Here is an 8,906-nt window from a genome sequence, read left to right on the forward strand (position 1 = left end):
GGAAGCCAGAGAAGCTGCTGATGCTGAACTTGCTGAACGTTCAAGGCTTCAGGATATTGAAGACAGATTGGCTGCTGACAGAAAGCAACAGGCTGAGTCCCTCAAACTAGCCAGAGCCATTGTCAAAGAACAGGATAAGGTTTTTGATAAGATAGAAACTGCTAAGGAAGTACCTACCACTGCTCCTGTAGTACCTGATCACAATATTGAGTTTCCTGATACTTACTATAAGAGCAGGTATGGTAATGTGATGAATAGAAGATCTAATCCCTGCAGAATTATCAAGGTAAACAGGGGGACAAAAAGGGCTTTTAATGTTGTCAGGGAGAACAATGTTCAAGAAAGGATTAGTTTTGATGACTTGAGAACTCTTGGATTCAGTGAATGGATAGAAATCTTGGAGTATTTCATTGGTAAAGGTGAGAGTGCTATCAAGAGTGCTCTTAAGACTGAACTCCAACAGCTGTTCAAGAAGGCAACTAAGTTTGGGAATGCACCAGTAGTTGATGTTGATGAATTTCTTGCTCAAAAGCCTAAAAGGAAGCAACCTACTGGTGAAGGACCAACTGGGAGTAGCCGAATTGTTCTACCTCCTTCCATCCCTGTTTTTGACCCTGCTGAATTACCTCTCCTGTTCCCTGAAGCCTGGAAGATTAAACAAGAGGAGCTATCTGATGAAGAAAGGGATAAAGATAGATAGTCTCCTATGTGCTTAACTTGTATCTTTGTAATTTACTTTTTATTTTTTTTGAATTATCTTGTAATTATTGTATATATCTGATGTAATGTAAGTAAAGTGAGTTTATCTTCAAAATCATATCAAATTATAAGATATAGATAACTCATCAAAAGATCCCAAAACAAACTTAAAGGGACGAATTTACTGTCTACTCTCTCTAGGTCCCTAAGTGCTGGCTTTAGTGTTTTCTCTTCAAGTCATAGGTTTTGTCATCATCAAATAGGGGGAGATTGTTGAGTCCCCAAAATAATTAAGGATTTAATTATGACAAAACAATATTTATTTGCACTAAAGTGTTATGTGCAGCCAGCACACGTTTGTTTATGTATAGTCAGCTAATATAGCTGTGTCGAGTGTTTAGTATGCTGCCTAGTCTATCAGCACAAGGTAGATATGTATTCTTCGAATCAGCACAGGATGTGCACCCAGCAAATCAAGAATATCAAGTGACTCAGCATATGAAGGACCAGTAAGTCTGGTTATTAGCATACAACACAAGACAGCCATGCTCCATTACAAGCATGGTAGTTTCCCAGAGTGGTCTACATCAACGCACTATTCAACAGAAGTCGAAGACAAAGTTGAACAGAAAAGGACAGGAGTCGGCGGCTGACAAGTGACCTTACAAGACCACGTGGGAATGCAGAAGTGGAACGCATGTGCAGACATGTGTTATACTTTAATCATACCTAGGGAACACAACATTCCATTTGTTTAAATCAAATGGTAGTGCCAAACCGAATGGGTGTGTTCCAGCAAATAGCTACCTAAGAGGAAAGAAGGAAAGCACGCCTTCTGACACAATTGTCCCCACAAGTACAAAGCATCCAATGTACTAGTGGACAATAGACTAATTACACAGTTAATAGAACTACTATATATATTGTAGTATCCACTATTGTAAAACGCAGTGGTGTGGGTTTATCTGTTAGAGTCAAAACCGTGTAATAGCTCTAGTTTATCTCTTAGCTATAATCTAGGTAATCTGTATCAACCAACTATCATTTCCGCCAAGGATAGTTGTGATTCTTTCTGATTTAATCAATAAAGAATAACAGTTGAAAATTACCTGTGACTCTATCTTATTTACTACAGAATACTAAACGTGATTAACTGACTAGTTAATTAAGAAAAGAATTGTATTCACCCCCCCTCTACAATACTCCTGTTGTTATTAAGGGACCAACAGATATCATTGAATTCCATGAGTTTGTAATTCTCAATCTTTAAAGTCAATCTCAAGGATTGAGTAATATCAGTCTTAAAAGCTAATTTTTGATCTTTAAGGAGATTATCCTTTCTAGGGATCTGATTCATTAGTCTTATCCAGCTAATTTGCACGGCGTCCTCCCCATTTTACGAGACAGATCCTCTCATGGTTAGGATAAGTCTGACCACTTGGCGACCCTGTTTGATGCTGAAGTCCGTGGATTTCCTGCTGATTTTAGAGATGACTTTTCTAGATTTTTCGTCAACCTACAGCTGGTCTGGACGACAACTTCATGACCTAAATCAAGAAGCGCGTTTCTTTTTCGGAAGACTTTACTTCCTTTTAATGATGGAGTTGATTCATCGTGTAGATCCATCTTTCTTTTAAATGTATTACAGTAAATTGGGTAAAACTGATTAGTTTAGTCTAAAGCAAAAGTATCTTCAGTTATTTGTACAAAAATATGTGATATATGTTTTAAATAACTTGGTAAATTTTCCCACACTTGGCTTTTATTTCCTTTTATTTGCCTTTTTATTGTCCTCTATTCCATTTTAAATGAATTCTAACATTTTGGTTTGTTTCTCAATTTATGTCCTTTCCGAGGTAACAATAATTTCGGTGTTAACACCTAGTTTTATCGTTCATAAATATGTATAAAACATGATTTTGAGTTCATTTAATTGAAAATTTTGAAAAATTTTACTAGAATTGGGTAGTCAGTATATAAGACTAGGGTTGTTCTTTATTATCAGAGAGCACTAGATTCTAATACAACTACTGCGTTACTAGTATTTTTAATGGTAACCAAGTGTTAAATTTAAAATTTTAAAAATCCGAAAGAATTTAACCCCTTCCCACACTTAAGATCTTGCAATGCCCTCATTTGCAAGAAATCAGTAACAATTTAAATTATTGAGGGTGTTTAGCGTAGAAAAAAAAATGATTAAATTTTACCAAAGTTTCCAAACATATTGGCGTTTGTTTGTTGAATGATAAATGGTGTACATCATTTGTTCATTCCGTTTGTTGTTTCATCACATTTATTTTGCATCTTGTCGTCAAAATTAGTAGCTTTTGCTGAACTTAATGCCAGTCTTTGAAAATGCGTTGTTTTACCCTGTTGTGTACATAAGATAAACTGCAAACATATATACATATTTTTGAAGTTTGGTATATTACCCCACATTCAAAAATTATTAAAATATAATAATAAAAGTTTAGAAAATTATAAAAACTAGTACAATACCAACATAAGTATTAAATACAGCAACATTACAAATAAATAAGATAAATAAGACTAAGTAAACTAGGGTTGATTCTGAAACCAGTAGGGGTTCCGTGGTTCATTGTATCTATCTTGATATGCTTGAAATGGGTCATAGGTAGGAAAAGGTGGTCTCGTATCCTCGGTCCACGGAGGAAAATAGACTGGCTCAGTAGGAATGTAGTTCCTACCTTGGGAGGCTAAATAGGCTTTGATATATTCTTGATGATATTGCCAAGCCTGATACTCTTGTTGCATAGCCCGTTGGTATTTAGTTTGGGACATTATTCTTTATATATCGGTCATTTGGTTTCCTCCTCCCACATTACCTTGTTGTTGTCCTCTTTCTACCTGTGGATGATTCCCTTGATATGGAAGTGCAACATTATTTCTTTTCAACAAAACCTTTGCACCAGCATATATCCGCATATCAATCCGATCACGAGGAATGGGTACTTGTACTAACTCCCTCCCCCGAGTAATATCCACACCGAGGTACTCGGCAATTAAAGTCACAAAAATACCACCTCCTATAATACTATTGTTTCGCATTCCCTTTATCATATCCAACAAATAATAGCCCACACAATAAGGAATATTTACAAAGCTCTGTGGGTCTCTAAGACACATCAGATAAAATAAATCATCTTCAGTCACTTTATCTTTATTTCTACCCCTTTGTGTAATAGAGTTGGAAATGAATCTATGGATTACCCTAAGCTCAGCTCTATGTATATCAGTATAAGAATAATGACCTTCACGAAAACGATTATGACTAGTCATTATACTCCATAACTCATTCTTATCAAAATCATAATCAACCCTTCTACCATTACTTATCAACTGTCTACAATCATTAGTTAATAATTCTTCACCCGTATAAATACACAAAGCTTCAGCCATATCTAATAAAGACATACGGCGTATCACACCTCCTAATAGGAATCTAATAAAACTTCTATCTGTTAAACTAGTTACTTCATCATTTAGTTCAATAGTACTTATTAACTCAACGCACCACTCCTTATACACAGGTCTACGTATAGTGAATAGATTAATCCAATCATTGAAAGTAGAATTACCATACATTTGTGTAAGTAATTCTCTTATTGGCTCGGCCAATCCCACTGTTTCTAATGGTGCCCAATCTATCACCCTGGACACTTCAACATATTTGGGATAAAGAATGCTCAAGTTCCTCTGATATTTTGGATAGTCTATCCAAAATCTGTCAAATCGTAAGTTAGGGTGTAGATTTGCTTCAACTGATCGCGACAATGAAATTAAAGGATGCGGTTGATTCTGTTTGTATTGTTCACTGAGATCTTGATCCTCGTCACTTTCATTATAAGTATTCAAATTTTGTGGCGCGGATGAAGATTCACCTCGTTCATTCTGCTAAACACATTAAACAAAAAGGAATTGTGCATCCAAAAATTCATTGGTATTAGCAAAATAACAATTAAAAATAACTAACATGACATGTTTAATCCATATTAAACTCATGCTCATTTTCATATTTTTAACAATTCTACACTTTTTCAAATAATCATATATGAAAATGTTTACCAAGTTTATAAGCATTCTACTCAAATAACATGTTAAAATAATCATTACTAGCAATTAAATAAGTTTCAAATGGCTTTTATATCAAATTAATCAAGTTCATGAATTTTAGACTTAAAAAGTACACTTTAATTCTCAAAAATCATGTTTAGGATCAAAGTTTTGATCATTTAGCTACCTAAACATGTTATACTACTTAATTTAGAAATAATTCATGACAAAAATCGGCCATAACCTGTTTATATTAAAAAGCCCCAAATTGCTCAAGAACACAAACCCTAGATTCCTAAAAATTTTAAAGTTTTTGGCTTCAAATCATGTTAAATAGCATCAATCTAGGTTATACATGCATAATATATCAACAACTTAACTCTAATTACACTAAAAATTAACAAAAATCAAATTAAAAAAATAGCTCAAGAACACAAAAAAATTCGAATTTAAGAGTGTTAGGGGTGTAGAAATTACCATTCTTCTTGAAAGGGATCTAGGTAGGAATCTCCACATCAATTTTTAGCAACAAATTTGATAAAAAACGGTGCAAAATGGCGATTTATGTGTGTTTTTTCGTGGTATTTTCGCAGAAATATGTGTGGTGTGTGTGTATGAAACTGGTCTGTCGACCAGTTTATCCTTTCTGGGTTTTGGTTGCTCCGCGATCTCGAAGGAGGATAGCCTCCTGGCTCCGCGATCTCGAAGGGCCCTTTTTTTTAAACCTTATAACTTATAAAACATATAATTAATAAAATTTTAAAAATTTGTTTCTTTTTAGGATGATGGCGTTTCGGATCGTTGTCCTAGTCCATCCCTCGACAAAATTTTAAAATTTGTCAATTTAAAGCGCGGTTTTAAAAGCAAAGATTTTTGGGTTTTTTTAATGTTTTTGGCATACTTTAGTTCAATAAGATTAAAAATAATGATAATAAAAGTTCTCGTCCCTCCCTCGGGTAAAGCAATTTCAGTTCAACGACCTAGTCTTCAACTCACGAAGAATTTTTAGAAATCAATTTTTAACGTAGCAAAATAAAGTAAATTTTTGTTTTTAAATTCACACCAAACTTAAATTTAAAATGCATAAAATTAAAAATTCATATTAAAAATTCACACCAAACTTAAATTATATCTTTGTTTTTATACATACAAACTTATATTAAAAATATTAATTTTTCAAATATTTACAATTTTAAATATATTGATTTAAAAAGTTTACAATATTATTTTAATATTAATTTTAAAAACAAAGTAAAAATAAAATTAAAAATCTTTTTGATCTTTTATCTCACTTTAATCAATCAAATATTATCAAAAACATACGCCCTTCTTTTCGGTAAAGTAATTTCGGTTCCATGACCTAATTTAACTCATGACGAATTTTTGAAATATTTTGGGTTGATTGATTAAAGATATTTATACCTTAAGAATAAACGGTAAATTTCGCAGTGATGTAATAAATTTTTGTATGATATCAATAATTTCAGTCGCAAAACCTAATTTTATTGAATACCAATTTAATACTTTATAGCGAACGATTTAGCGTTTATTATCAAAAGGTTAAAAATAAAGACTGAAAACTGTACAAACTTACCTGTGAAATAGAATTCTCAGTGACCTGTTTTAGCCCACTCATAAGATAGTCAGACTAATTGGTTTTCCATAGCTACATAGGCATAACCTCGAGCATTCAACGTTTTTTCTTCTAAACATATGAATGGTCTATCTCTGCATAGCGTAACAAATTTGGTATTTGAATAGGTTTGATTATTTGAACATTTACCTTCGTGTGACCATTTTCCGCATTTGTGACATCTTTCAAGGTGTCGTGCTCTTCTTTTCGCTGCGGATTTTGATTTTCCTTTACCAAACTGTAACTTATTATTTTCGTTCCTGGATTCTTTTCTTACTCTGTCCAATTTACCTCTGATTAATGATACCAATTCACTTGGAAGGGTGTCATTATTACGTTTAGTGATCAAAGTGTGTAGCATTAGACCATGGTTTAATTCACAGGAAGTCTTCATCTCGTAAAACCTATAAAAAAAAAAAAATTCAGAATGGGGGGAGAAGGCTAGTTCTTTAGGGTCTGCTAGGGAAAGACCATTCGGATTCCATTCTCGAGAACTGCACGAAAACAGAAAATCTAACTCTAACAGAAATACATATTACCCTAAAAAGATTCGAACCTCCCCATACTTAGTTGAAATTGTGATTAACGTTATTTTCAATTGGATCATCAACAACTTGTATATTTTTGACTTTTACTTCAATCCATTTATTGATTTCCTCCGTAACTTTCACAAATTCAACTAACATCGCTTTTTCTTTTGGCGATAAATTGGATACTAATCGGTTACATAACTTAAAGTTTCCCTTAATCTTAGCATCGTGAATCCGTTTATAAAGTTTCTTCGTTGAACTGTTAAAAACGGGTTCATCTAATTTCTTATCATCAACGGCATTCTTTGTGATTGGATCATCATTAAGTGTTTCTTCATCTTCCCCACACTTATGCGTTTTTATTAGTTTAACAGTTTGGGTTTGTGGAGATCTAAACTTTCGGTTCACAAAGGTGATCGATTTATCACCATCCCTAAGTGTCATTCTACCTTCTCTTACATCAATGAATGCCTCGGTGGTTGCTAAAAATGGGCGACCTAAAATTAGAGGAATATCAAGGTTTTCCTCCATATTAATCACTCTGAAGTTTGCAACATAGGTCAAACTTCCCACGTTAACAAGTAAATTATTTGCTATTCCAACCGGGTGTTTAATGGTTAGGTCAAATGATTGAACTCCTATTTTGGTTGGTTTTAATTTACCCATACCTATTCTTCTGTATAAGGAAAGAGGCATAATATTTGCACTTGCTCCTAAATCTGCGAGTCCATTATATACAGCACCATCATTAAGCAAGCAATAAATGATAAATTCACCCGGGTCTCCTGCTTTAGTAAGTCGAGTTGGTTTGTAAACCTTTTTCGGGTGTTCTTTTCTTGGTTCTTTCACTTCTATTTGAACTTCTTGTTCACATTTTTTTTCGTTTCTTGGAATGGGAGGTTTGTATAAGAATTCTTCTTCATCACTCCAATTTGAATCCTCCCTATTTTCCAATTTTGATTTTTCATATGTTGTTGATAACATATTTATGTTTTCATTTTGAAGGTTTTCTTGGGTGGTGAAATTATGATTGACTTCATTGTCAACTTCCATCGGACCATGTATGTAATGTTTAACTCTGTGAACATTAACTTTAAATTCAATCCCATTTGAATTTATTAACTCTACTGTTCCGTATGGGAAAACTCTTTTGACTATAAATGGTCCAGACCATCTTGATTTCAATTTTCCAGGAAATAGCTTGAATCGTGAATTGAAAAGAAGAACTCTGTCTCCTTCTTTGAATTCTTTTGAACTTCTGATTCTTTTATCATGCCATTTCTTCGTTCTTTCCTTATAGATTAACGAATTTTCGTATGCTTGATGTCTTAATTCTTCTAATTCGTTTAGTTGACTTAATCGTAGACGTCCGGCTTCATGTAAATCAAGATTACATGTCTTCAAAGCCCAAAATGCTTTGTGTTTAATTTCTACTGGAAGATGACATGCTTTTCCGTAAACGAGTTTAAAAGGTGTGGTTCCAATTGGAGTTTTGTATGCTGTTCTAAAAGCCCAGAGTGCATCCTCTAATTTCATGGACCATTCCTTCGGATTTGATCCTACGGTTTTCTCTAGAATACGTTTTAAAGCTCGGTTGGTATTTTCAACTTGTCCACTTATTTGTGGATGAGAAGCGGTGGAGATTTTATGAGGTACTCCATATCTTTTGAGAACTTTCTCAAGTTTATTATTACAAAAATGAGTACCCCGATCACTTATTAAAGCTTTCGGTGTTTCGAACCTTGCAAAAAGACGTTTTAAAAAGTTGACTACAACTCATGCATCATTAATTGGGAGAGCTTGTGCTTCCGCCCATTTAGATACATAATCAATGGCAACGAGAATGTAGAGATTATTATGAGATTTTGGAAATGAACCCATAAAGTCAATACCCCAGATGTCAAATACTTCACATACTTGAATGACATTTTGTGGCATTTCATCACTTTGACCTATTTTTCCGGCCCTTT

The sequence above is a fragment of the Rutidosis leptorrhynchoides genome, chromosome 4, assembly GCF_046630445.1.
Source record: "Rutidosis leptorrhynchoides isolate AG116_Rl617_1_P2 chromosome 4, CSIRO_AGI_Rlap_v1, whole genome shotgun sequence".
NCBI lineage: Eukaryota > Viridiplantae > Streptophyta > Magnoliopsida > Asterales > Asteraceae > Rutidosis > Rutidosis leptorrhynchoides.